The following is a 13,814-nucleotide window of genomic DNA, read 5'->3' on the forward strand; positions in this document are numbered from 1 at the left end:
TAGAGGTGGAGAGTATTTTATTAAAATGACAACTGGATTGGGCACTACGGGGAATTGAACTACTTGGTCTACCCCCCCTTAAAGCTTGTGCATGCTGTGTCACTACTGGTACTACTTCAGCCATCAATCCAGTGTCCTGTCCATCCTAAGTTCATAGGGAACCCGGTATCTGTGAGATAATTTCCTCTACCTGTGATGAACATGAATCTAGAACAGTGTAATGCAACATTAGTCTTTGAGGGTATCTAACATACCTTGTACCTCCTGAGCAGGAGTACAATATATGTATTTCATATTTAACAAAGTTTCTGTTACGTTAGTCAGGGGCCATCTCTGTTAGGAAAAAGAAGGAAAGGAAAGGGTTTAGCATCGTAGGGGCCCGATCGTAACTTCAGCAGGTTTTTGTCAAAGGGTAATGTTGCACTTCTTTCGTTCCTCCCATTTGCCGAATTAGTGTTAACCAGTGATCTTATCCAGATGGAGAATTTCCTAGTACTGCAAAAGACAAAAAGAAAACTCAACAAGCTTCTAGGTCATGCAAAGTATTTATTCAATCCTTCTCATCCCGTATTAAGGGTCTGTACATGGTCCAACAAACATTTCCGAGCTCATCATGACTAGGGGCATTACTAGGAATGAATACTTCTTATATGGTAACTAAAAGAAATACCCGGGGGTTACCCTATCTCTGTCCGCTTTCCTACTGGCAAATACTAATGTGCGGACAGGATTTTCTCCATTTCTGATGTTACTTTCTTGATTTTTTAATTTTATTTTTGGGTTTTACTATAGATGTACTTGAATGACTCCATACTTACCAGTTCCACTGGTCTCAGCCACTTCCCCCGCAGGCTACTGCTCTTCTTTTACCGGTTGGATACTCCTCTGAGTGCATGAGTAATGGCTGAAACCAGTCAGGTCGCCTTCTCCTCCTAAATAAAACTTTGTCATTCATTAGTACATATATAGGTTACATTCATATTTTTCATATTTTTATTATTTTTTCATAGTTTGTATGCTGGCCGTAACTGCTTCCACATCTACATATGGCGGTGTACTTGCTTTCTTTTTTTCTTCCTACTTGTTTATTGTTGCTACAAGTTCAAACAGTTCTTATATTTCCATTCTTGTCTTATATGACTTTGGTTAGACATACAACCTGCAATACCTTAGGATCAAACTCACCAACCCTAGGGAATGATGCCCTATCTTCAGCAGTCATACGCACCCATTCATTGCAATAAGCTTCCACGTGTGGACTATATTTCCCACACAATATAAACCGAGCTGACCCCCTGGGCCGCAGCTCTCCTGCCTGAACCCTGGCTACTGTACGTCTCTCACTTGAGCAACTGACTCCCATTGTGGATGCTCTCCCACAAACACCACCAAAATACACAATGCAAGCAGACGGTGAAAGTTCTCCGAGCGCTCTTCACTTGCTCTCGCCCACGTTGGCCAGTACTATGATACACTGTTGATAGTGGAAGGCGATGTACCCAACTTAGGACTCCTATCAGACCTTACAGTACCGCAATTTCTTTTGGTAGAGGTTCTGTTAGAATATTTTCCTGAGAGAGGCAGCAAAAAATTCCTTATCGGTATCTTTCCACTGGAATTTTTTGTAGGGAGAGAAATAGACTATCGATCCCCCTTTCCAGTGGAAGCACACCAGGGATATTTCCTGTAAAGCGAAAAACCCCTTGTTTACACAATCACGTTTGCGTGTGCTTCCCACAGCGCATATGACACAATAATATCACGTTGTACTGTGTAGAACACACGGACATGCGTTTCAATCGCACAGCCTATAGATACTAGTTATCTATATGCCCTACGATCGCGAGAGTCGAATTCACAAGCTGCGCTCCTCAGCCGGAGCGTAACAAAAAACCTTTACTTCAATTCACAATTCTATATTCACAATTCACAATTCCCTATCACACTCCTGTGCAAGTCTCCTCACGACCTGCGTATTTCTCTATTCCTGTATTCACGTAAGGTAGCGGGCCTTATGCCACCGAGCCTCTACTAACTCAGTGTTTCCACTCACTCTTACTTTCAGCTCACACAAATACACAGTGTTTTTCTGTACAGAAAAATATCACTCCCTTTGATTGATGGTTTTAACCCAGAGGCAGTACCGTCTAAACAAAGTCCTACACTAATCTGCTTTTGAAATCGGATAGTTATGTGGTATTTGTTTTAAATGTATACTATCCCACCTTAAATTGAACAACTATCGTGTGGTTTTACTTTGCGTCCGCAATCCTATGCAACCTTGCGTAAACACGCAATCATGCGTGCCTCTACGTCACGTGTGCAACCCTGCGCCACGTGCACGCTTCTGTACTTTGTCCATACCACGTGTACAAATGTGCGTTCACAATTCACTTAAACCACACAATCTCTATAAATGTGAGCAATAAAACTACTATCGCTCACCAACACAACCCACACTTGTTCTGTATAAACCTTAACGACTAAGCCAGAACTGCGTTTTGTGTTGTACAATTACACCCTTAATACACTATTTCAAATATATATATATATAGCAAACAAATGCCCATAATTATATAATATATATATATATATATATATACACACACCATTTACCTCACCCCTTCACTGCCTCTAATTTGCATATCAAAGATATTTGCCTTGCTTGTACAAAAAAGTAGTTACACAAGTTAATTACTTAACTCACTGTCCCTTGAATTTCATATCAGCGCCTTACTGGTAACACAACAGAACACACGGATGTGATTCGGCAGCATGTCGCGATGCGTCCATCATTAGTTGGTCGACCACAGCGGCGCCTGTACAGTGCATCATCAAGAACGTGATATCGCGGACGCAGCCCCCATCTGTTCAAGTCAAATTACTTTCTAACAAATATTTAAAATGCCAGCTCTATTATATACTGTGGACGCCTGCGCTTCTTATTACCATGTGCTATGAATGTGCGCTATACATCGCAAAACACTACATCCCATAAGAGAAAACAATACACCCACACATTATCTGAGTTCCAAAGCTCATTGATGTACATATTTGTTATTAAAAGGATATGTATTCAATATATCACAATGTACAGTATATATATATATATATATATATAGTTACAATTTACACAGTAAGCAGTTATTACAAACTAATTCAAACACAGACACGGCCAGCAATACATCACCATCTCCCTCAATGCACTTTATAATGGCTCCAGTTCCTCCATCTTTAGCTGTGCCTCAACACCAGCTAACATCAGTAAAATATTACCAACACTCCATCTCGCTCAGGACCCAGGGGAAAAACAGAGACTTCTGTGTGTGTGTTCAGCAATACACTGAGTCTGTTGGGCGTATACAGATCTCTTGTTATTAGTCTAGGGGAGGGAACTTTCTCATTCATGATGAGTCATTGGTCAGTTCATATACAAGCCTTGAAGACATCAAAAGGGCTGGCATGAGTTTCCTGTCCACATGCTTTAAATGGAATGTCCTTTGTTGTCAGTTGAATTGTGTCTTCATATTCATACATTCAATCATATCTACTCATGGCAATGTGCTACAACCTAATCACAGGCACCAAATTAATCTACACATTAATCTGGTTACTTTGACACCAAGCATGACATGTCCATCTTGCTCCGCTCCAATAATACACATATATAATTTGAAACCTTATGATGTCTGGTGCTTGATATGTTCAATTTATATGCTGTATGAAATATGTGTTGAATATATCTTTGTGGCATGTCTGTGTAAATGCGTATGTTACCATATATTGCTGTGCACACTGTGCATTTTCGCAAGCATAGCGACTCATAATGTGTGGAGTCTGTATGTTCTCTCTATGTAATATTTTTGACTTCGACAATAGCTATGATATAAGATATATGTCCCCTGCCCCGAAAGCCATGTAGGATCCGATGAAGAAGAAATATACATACTTTCACTTTTATATGTACTGTACTGTACTTTGTATTATTCTAATTATTTTTAGGAGGAATTCAATAGGGTACAAGGATTAGTGGTGTAAAAAAACCTTGTCGACCTCACACCCAATCTGTATTACCATGAGTATGTGCGCTCCCGATTTCCGCAGTATCCTATAAAAAAAATGGCCACAGGGTTTTAAGCTCTGGAAACCCTATGGCGCGAGTAAGAAAAAAAAGAAAATAAATAATGATACTTACCTGTCTCCCTGTGGCCTGCCGCAGTTCCTGGTGGTCTCCTCTCCATCTTCCCACTGTAGAGGGGGCTACCGGGAGGCCAGAGGGCTGCTGGGATATGTACCTCTCCCAGCCGAAGGTAGCAGCGGAATACACTCACACGGGGGGAAGAGGGGCTGGGGGAATTCACTCACACACGCTTGCACATACACACTCACCACTTATGAAAAGGACCTGGATCCCAAAACTGGATTAGAAGTCACTGTTTCAAAAGGTGAGTAATAACAAACTAATTAATATAATTGGAGACTTCAAAGTGCTTAATGGTGGTGGTGGTAGACAGAGGTCCAGGGTCCCAGAGCAAGTCCTGGTGATTTTTCTTAAAAATACAGATTTTAGGAAAAATCAGACTTGCTATTGGGGTGCATGAAAAAAGACGCAGTCATTTCTATTGAAAGCACTGTGTCTCATTTTGTGTCCTATAATTGAAGATGAAAACCCAGCGGCTGCGGGAAAAATCCTGCGACGCAGTCTTAAAAAAATATTCATTGCCCGCCCTCAAGAATTCCCTTCTTATAGTGAAACCTCTGGAGTATACTGGAGTATGACAGGTGAGGCTCTGATGGTATCTAGTTGCAGCCAGGGGGACTAACATTTGAATAAGCTCCAACATGTCACTTCACCTGATATACTTCAAATGGTCGATGTCTATATCCTGTATATATATATATATATATATATATATATATATATATATATATATATAATCCATAGATATGAGGTGAAAAATGGCGTGTTGAGTACCGTTTGTGCACTGGGCCTGACTCAGAGTTGTAGGCAGCCTCAGCCATGACTGCTTATTTTTTGCAACAGCATCTGTGTCTTTATTCAAATGCAGCAACTGATTCCCAGTCTACTGAGACGCCTACTGACAGCTGCACTATTCCGATGCAAAACATACTAAAATAAGATTTTACTCACCGGTAAATCTATTTCTCGTAGTCCGTAGTGGATGCTGGGACTCCGTAAGGACCATGGGGAATAGCGGCTCCGCAGGAGACTGGGCACAACTAAAGAAAGCTTTAGGACTACCTGGTGTGCACTGGCTCCTCCCACTATGACCCTCCTCCAGACCTCAGTTAGGATACTGTGCCCGGAAGAGCTGACACAATAAGGAAGGATTTTGAATCCCGGGTAAGACTCATACCAGCCACACCAATCACACCGTATAACTCGTGATACTATACCCAGTTAACAGTATGAAATATAACTGAGCCTCTCAACAGATGGCTCAACAATAACCCTTTAGTTAGGCAATAACTATAAACAAGTATTGCAGACAATCCGCACTTGGGATGGGCGCCCAGCATCCACTACGGACTACGAGAAATAGATTTACCGGTGAGTAAAATCTTATTTTCTCTGACGTCCTAATTGGATGCTGGGACTCCGTAAGGACCATGGGGATTATACCAAAGCTCCCAAACGGGCGGGAGAGTGCGGATGACTCTGCAGCACCGAATGAGCAAACTCTAGGTCTTCCTCAGCCAGGGTATCAAACTTGTAGACTCTTGCAAAAATGTTTGAACCTGACCAAGTAACAGCTCGGCAAAGTTGTAAAGCCGAGACCCCTCGGGCAGCTGCCCAAGAAGAGCCCACTTTCCTCGTGGAATGGGCTTTTACAGATTTAGGGTGCGGCAGTCCAGCCGCAGAATGTGCAAGTTGAATCGTGCTACAGATCCAGCGAGCAATAGTCTGCTTAGAAGCAGGAGCACCCAGCTTGTTGGGTGCATACAGGATAAATAGCGAGTCAGTTTTCCTGACTCCAGCCGTCCTGGAAACATATACATTTCAGGGCCCTGACTACGTCCAGTAACTTGGAATCCTCCAAGTCCCAAGTAGCCGCAGGCACCACAATAGGTTGGTTCACATGAAAAACTGATACCACCTTAGGAAGGAATTGGGAACGAGTCCTCAATTCCGCCTTATCCATATAAAATACAGATAAGGGCTTTTGTATGACAAAGCCGCCAATTCTGATACACGCCCTGGCCGACGCCAAGGCCCACAGCATGACCACTTTCCACGTGAGATATTGTAGCTCCACGGATTTAAGTGGCTCAACCCAATGCAACTTCAGGAAATCCAACACCACGTTGAGATCCCACGGTGCCACTGGAGGCACAAACGGGGGCTGACTATGCAGCACTCCCTTAACAAAAGTCTGAACTTCAGGCAGTGAAGCCAGTTCTATTTTGGAAGAAAATCGATAGAGCCGAAATCTGGACCTTAATGGAACCCAATTTTAGGCCCATAGTCACCTCTGACTGTAGGAAGTGCAGAAATCGACCTAGCTGAAATTCCTCCTTTGGGGCCTTACTGGCCTCACAGCACGCAACATATTTCCGCCATATGCGGTGATACTGGTTTGCGTTCACTTCTCTCCTAGCTTTAAATAGCGTAGGGATAACTTCCTCCGGAATGCCCTTTTCCTTCAGGATCCGGCGTTCAACCGCCATGCCGTCAAACGCAGCCGCGGTACGTCTTGGAACAGACAGGCCCCCTGCTGCAGCAGGTCCTGTCTGAGCGGCAGAGGCCTTGGGTCCTCTGAGATCATTTCTTGGAGTTCTGGGTACCAAGCTCTTCTTGGCCAACCCGGAACAATGAGTATAGTTCTTACTCCTCTCCTTCTTATTATTCTCATTACCCTGGGTAAGAGAGGCAGAGAAGGGAACATATACACCGACTGGTACACCCACGGTGTTACCAGAGCGTCCACAGCTATCGCCTGAGGGTCCCTTGACCTGGCGCAATATCTTTGTAGCTGTTTGTTGAGGCGGGACGCCATCATGTCCACCTGTTGCCTTTCCCAACGGTGTACAATCATTTGGAAGACTTCTGGATGAAGTCCCCACTCTCCCGGGTGGAGGTCGTGTCTTCTGAGAAAGTCTGCTTCTCAGTTGTCCACTCCGGGAATGAACACTGCTGACAGTGCTAACACATGATTTTCCGCCCATCGGAGAATCCTTGTGGCTTCTGCCATCGCCATCCTGCTTCTTGTGCCGCCCTGTCGGTTTACATGAGCGACCGCCGTGATGTTGTCTGACTGGATCAGCACCGGCCGGTGTTGAAGCAGGGGTCTAGCCTGACTTAGGGCATTGTAAATGGCCCTTAGTTCCAGAATATTTATGTGTAGGGAAGTCACCTGACTTTTCCATAGCCTTGGAAGTTTCTTCCCTGTGTGACTGCCCCCCCAGCCTCGAAGGCTGGCATCCGTGGTCACCAGGACCCAGTCCTGTATGCCGAATCTGCGGCCCCCTAGAAGATGAGCACTCTGCAGCCACCACAACAGCGACACCCCGGCCCTTGGAGACAGGGTTATCCGCCGATGCATCTGAAGATGCGACCCGGACCACTTGTCCAACAGATCCCACTGGAAGATCCTTGCATGGGACCTAGCGAATGGAATTTCTTCGTAAGAAGCTACCATCTTTCCCAGGGCTCGCGTGCATTGATGCACCGACACCTGTATTTGTATTAGGAGGTCTCTGTCTAGAGACGACCACTCCTTGGACTTCTCCTCCGGGAGAAACCCTTTTTATCCTGTTCTGTGTCCAGAACCATACCCAGGAACAGTAGACGTGTCGTAGAAACCAGCTGCGACTTTGGAATATTCAGAATCCAGCCGTGCTGTTGTAGCACTTCCCGAGATAGTGCTACTCCGACGAACAACTGCTCCCTGGACCTCGCCTTTATAAGGAGATCGTCCAAGTACGGGATAATTATTTCGGCCATTACCTTGGTAAATAGCTCGGTGCCAGGGACAGACCAACGGCAACGTCTGGAATTGGTAATGACAATCCTGTACCACAATTTTGAGGTACTCCTGGTGAAGAGGGTAAATAGGAACATGCAGGTAAGCATCCTTGATGTCCAGTGATACCATGAAATTCTCCAGGCTTGCAATAATCGCCCTGAGCGATTCCATTTTGAACTTGAACCTTCGTATTAAGTGTTCAAGGATTTAAATTTTAGAATGGGTCTCACCTAACCGTCTGGTTTCGGTACCACAACATTTTGGAATAGTAACCCCGGCCTTGTTGAAGGAGGGGTACCTTGATTTCACCTGCTGGAAGTACAGCTTGCGAATTGCCGCCAGTACTACCTTTCTCCGCAGGCAGCAGGCAAGGCTGATGTGAGGTAACGGCGAGGGGGAGTCGCCTCGAACTCCAGCCTGTATCCCTGTGATACTACTTTCAGAACCTAGGGATCCACCTGTGGGCAAGCCCACTGGTCCCTGAAGTTCCCGAGACGCGCCCCCACCGCACCTGTCTCCACCTGTGGAGCCCCAGCGTCATGCGGTGGACTCAGAGGAAGCGGGGGAAGATTCTTGATCCTGGGAACTGGCTGTCTGGTGCAGCTTTTTCCTTCTTCCCTTGTCTCTGTGCAGAAAGGAAGCGCCTTTGACCCGCTTGCTTTTCTGAAGCCGAAAGGACTGTACCTGAAAATGCGGTGCTTTCTTAGGCTTTTGTGAGGAAACCTGAGGTAAAAATTTTTCTTCCCAGCTGTTGCTGTGGATACGAGGTCCCAGAGACCATCCCCAAACAATTCCTCACCCTTATAAGGCAGAATCTCCATGTGCCTTTTAAAGGCAGCATCACCTGTCCACTGCCGGGTTTCTAATACCCTCCTGGCAGAATGGACATTGCATTAATTCTGGATGCCAGCCGGCAAATATCCCTCTGTGCATCCTTCTTTAAAATGCTCTATGGTAGCAAAATATTATCCCTGTCTAGGGTATTAATATTATCTGACAGGGTATCAGACCACGCTGCAGCAGCACTATTTATGCTGAGGCAATTGCAGGTCTCAGTATAGAACCTGAGTGTGTATATACAGACTTCAGGATAGCCTCCTGCTTTTTATCAGTAGGCTCCTTCAAGGTGGCCGTATCCTAAGACGGCAGTGCCACCTTTTTTGACAAACGTGTGAGCGCCTTATCCACCCTAGGGGATATCTCCCAACGTGACCTATCCTCTGGCGGGAAAGGGTACGCCATCAGTAACTGTTTAGAAATTACCAGTTTCTTATCGGGGGAACCCACGCTTCTTTACACACTTCATTCACTCATCTGATGGGGGAACAAAACACTGGCTGCTTTTTCTCCCCAAAAATAAAACCCCTTTTATGTGGTACTTGGGTTCATGTCAGAAATGTGTAACACATTTTTCATTGCCGAGATCATGTAACGGATGTTCCTAGTGGATTGTGTATATATCTCAACCTCGTCGACACTGGAGTCAGACTCCGTGTCGACATCTGTGTCTGCCATCTGAGGTAACGGGCGTTTTTTGAGCCCCTGATGGCCTTTGAGACGCCTGGGCAGGCGCGGGCTGAGAAGCCGGCTGTCCCACAGCTGTTACGTCATCCAGCCTTTTATGTAAGGAGTTGACATTGTCGGTTAATACCTTCCACCTATCCATCCACTCTGGTTTCGGCCCCACAGGGGGCGACATCCCATTTATCGGCCTCTGCTCCGCCTCCACGTAACCTTCCTCATCCAACATGTCGACACAGCCGTACCGACACACCGCACACACACACACACAGGGAATGCTCTGACTGAGGACAGGACCCCACAAAGTCCTTTGGGGAGACAGAGAGAGAGTATGCCAGCACACACCAGAGCGCTATATAATGCAGGGATTAACACTATAACTGAGTGATTTTCCCCCCAATAGCTGCTTGTATACATATATTGCGCCTAAATTTAGTGCCCCCCCTCTATTTTTAACCCTTTGAGCCTGAAAACTACAGGGGAGAGCCTGGGGACCTGTCTTCCAGCTGCACTGTGAAGAAAAAATGGCGCCAGTGTGCTGAGGGAGATAGCCCCGCCCCTTTTTCGGCTGACTTTTCTCCCGCTTTTTTATGGATTCTGGCAGGGGTAATTTATCACATATATAGCCCTGGGACTATATATTGTGATGATTTGCCAGCCAAGGTGTCTTATATTGCCCTCAGGGCGCCCCCCCCCCCCCCAGCGCCCTGCACCCATCAGTGACCGGAGTGTGAGGTGTGCATGAGGAGCAATGGCGCACAGCTGCAGTGCTGTGCGCTACCTTGTTGAAGACAGAAGTCTTCTGCCGCCGCTTTTCCGGAACACTTCTTGCTTCTGGCTCTGTAAGGGGGCCGGCGGCGCGGCTCCGGGAACGAACACCAAGGTCGGGTCCTGCGGTCGATCCCTCTGGAGCTAATGGTGTCCAGTAGCCTAAGATGCCCAAACTACCACCTGTTAGGTAGGTTCGCTTCTTCTCCCCTTAGTCCCTCGCTGCAGTGAGTCTGTTGCCAGCAGATCTCACTGTAAAATAAAAAACCTAAATATACTTTCTTTCTAGGAGCTCAGGAGAGCCCCTAGTGTGCATCCAGCTCAGCCGGGCACAAGATTCTAACTGAGGTCTGGAGGAGGATCATAGTGGGAGGAGCCAGTGCACAACAGGTAGTCCTAAAGCTTTCTTTAGTTGTGCCCAGTCTCCTGCGGAGCCGCTATTCCCCATGGTCCTTACGGAGTCCCAGCATCCACTTAGGACGTCAGAGAAAGGTGGGTACACACTAGTAGATATATCTGCAGATCAATTGATCTGCAGATATATCTATGGACGGATCGGGGAGTGTGCTGTGCATACACACTGCCCGATACATCGGGGACTGACATCATGAACTGTACACACGCCCGCCCAGTTCAGCTGTCAATCACCGCCGCCCGCCGCAGCATGTGTACGGGCAGTCGGCAAACCGCCCCGTACACACACAGTGACGCGCCAATATATTGGTAGATATATTGGCCGTCGGCTGTGCTGCGCGGCCGACGCGATACGTCTGTGAACGACGGAGTTCACAGACGTATCGGCCATACACACTGGCCAATGGTCCCGCGATATATCGGCCGTTCAAGAGAACGGCCGATATATCGACCAGTGTGTACGGGCCTTTAGATGCATCATCAGTGCATCATTGGTCCCAACATCGAGGATTGCACCACACCAATGCAATTTCTCTGTCTTTACACCCAGTCACTGACCCCAACGGGATACGGTCATTAGGTCGACCCCACTTAGGTCGACAGTCATTAGGTCGAGCACTATTGGTCGACATGTATTAGATCGACATGGTCATTAGGTCGAAATGAGCAAGGTCGACTTGGAAAAAGGTAGGTATGTGGTTTTCGCATTTTTTAAATTTTTTAAACTTTTTCATATTTTACGATCCACGTGGACTACGATTGGGAATAGTAACCTGTGACGAGTGCAACGGCAGCGGAGCGAGGCACCTTGCCCGAAGCAAGGCGAGCGAAGCGAGCCATGCGAGGCACACGGTGCACTAATTGGCGTTCCCCATCACTTTATGAAGGAAATTACACCAGAAAAAGTATTAAAAAAACTCATTTTTCCATGTTGACCTTTTTCATGTCGACCTATTGACAACGTAGACCTAGTGACGATGTCGACCTGATGCATGTCGACCAATAGTGGTCGACCTAATGACTGTCGACCTAAGTGTGGTCGACCTAATGACCCATACCCGACCGCAACATGCCTACAGTCTTGGCTAGCTATTCCCTGTTACCCCCTAAAAACACCCACTGAAATTCCGTTTCTCTGTGTGCGGTTTCAATATGCATCTCAGCGCTGTAACCATCAGGACGTATGTGCACACTGAAAACACTGTCCGCTTTAGTGCGACATCAATACTATGTGCACCTCTAAATCCAATTATTTGCTACTACGCATGTGTGAAAGGAATCAGAAATGTCTTGCATTGCCCTAGGTGTACACACAAAGGCACTGTTGTGTACAGCTCAGATACAATGGTGTCACTATGGGGGTGTAGGCCACTTGACGGTGACACCAAAATACCACCGGCTCCTCCCCAGTGACTGGAGCCGGGTGCTGCAGTGTGACATTCTCCTCTGTGAGGAGGAGCCAACAGTACAGGCACTAGTCTCCATGGGCAGCCCAGCACATGTCCCTTTATGCTAGGCCATGCCACTTTTCGGGCGTACACTGGGGGTATATAAAGTGTCACCAAACCGGGTGACGCCTCTGCTCAGATGGGATCAGAAATGGAGTGGCAAAAGTGATGGGCATTCCTGGGCGATGACTGGGAAGTGGCCTGAAGTGAATGCAAAATAATTCTATCCTATGGGTGTTTTTACAGGAGCGCCATGGGAGTATCAGTGAAAGTGGCTGGGTTCTCAGATGCATAGCAGCTCCCTCAGAGGCCATGTCCAGTTGGAGAAACTGCTCCGAGCAGGTGCAAGTGTCGATGCAATGGTGTGACAATGGTGGTTTATCCGGAACCACTAGCAGCGTTACAACATGCATGGCTGCTAGAAGTAGGTGTAAGTAGGCCTTACACATACAGTCACACCTGTGTCTCTGGCAACAGACGTTAGAGCAGATGCAGCAGCGTCCATCTCAATCAGGCCTCTGAATCAGGCCCAGAGTACGGTTTCAGTGCACCTCTGAATCAGGCCCAGAGTACGGTTTCCGTGCACCTCTGAATCAGGCCCAGAGTACGGTTTCAGTGCACCTCTGAATCAGGCTCAGAGTACGGTTTCAGTGCACCTCTGAATCAGGCCTAGAGTACAGTTTCCGTGCACCTCTGAATCAGGCCCAGAGTACGGTTTCCGTGCACCTCTGAATCAGGCCTAGAGTAGGGTTTCCATGCACCTCTGAATCAGGCCCAGAGTACGGTTTCCGTGCACCTCTGAATCAGGCCTAGAGTAGGGTTTCCGTGCACCTCTGAATCAGGCCCAGAGTACGGTTTCCGTGCACCTCTGAATCAGGCCCAAAGTACGGTTTCCGTGCACCTCTGAATCAGGCCTAGAGTAGGGTTTCCATGCACCTCTGAATCAGGCCCAGAACAAGGTTTCTGTGCACCTCTGAATCAGGCCCAGAGTACGGTTTCCGTGGACCTCTGAATCAGGCCTAGAGTAGGGTTTCCATGCACCTCTGAATCAGGCCCAGAGTATGGTTTCCGTGCACCTCTGAATCAGGCCCAGAGTACGGTTTCCGTGCACCTCTGAATCAGGCCTAGAGTAGGGTTTCCATGCACCTCTGAATCAGGCCCAGAACAAGGTTTCTGTGCACCTCTGAATCAGGCCCAGAGTACGGTTTCCGTGCACCTCTGAATCAGGCCTAGAGTAGGGTTTCCATGCACCTCTGAATCAGGCCCAGAACAAGGTTTCTGTGCACCTCTGAATCAGGCCCAGAGTACGGTTTCAGTGCACCTCTGAATCAGGCCCAGAGTACGGTTTCCGTGCACCTCTGAATCAGGCCCAGAGTACGGTTTCAGTGCACCTCTGAATCAGGCTCAGAGTACGGTTTCAGTGCACCTCTGAATCAGGCCTAGAGTACAGTTTCCGTGCACCTCTGAATCAGGCCCAGAGTACGGTTTTCGTGCACCTCTGAATCAGGCCTAGAGTAGGGTTTCCATGCACCTCTGAATCAGGCCCAGAGTACGGTTTCCGTGCACCTCTGAATCAGGCCTAGAGTAGGGTTTCCGTGCACCTCTGAATCAGGCCCAGAGTACGGTTTCCGTGCACCTCTGAATCAGGCCCAGAGTACGGTTTCCGTGCACCTCT

Source organism: Pseudophryne corroboree, chromosome 4 (assembly GCF_028390025.1).
Source record: "Pseudophryne corroboree isolate aPseCor3 chromosome 4, aPseCor3.hap2, whole genome shotgun sequence".
Classification (NCBI taxonomy): Eukaryota; Metazoa; Chordata; class Amphibia; order Anura; family Myobatrachidae; genus Pseudophryne; species Pseudophryne corroboree.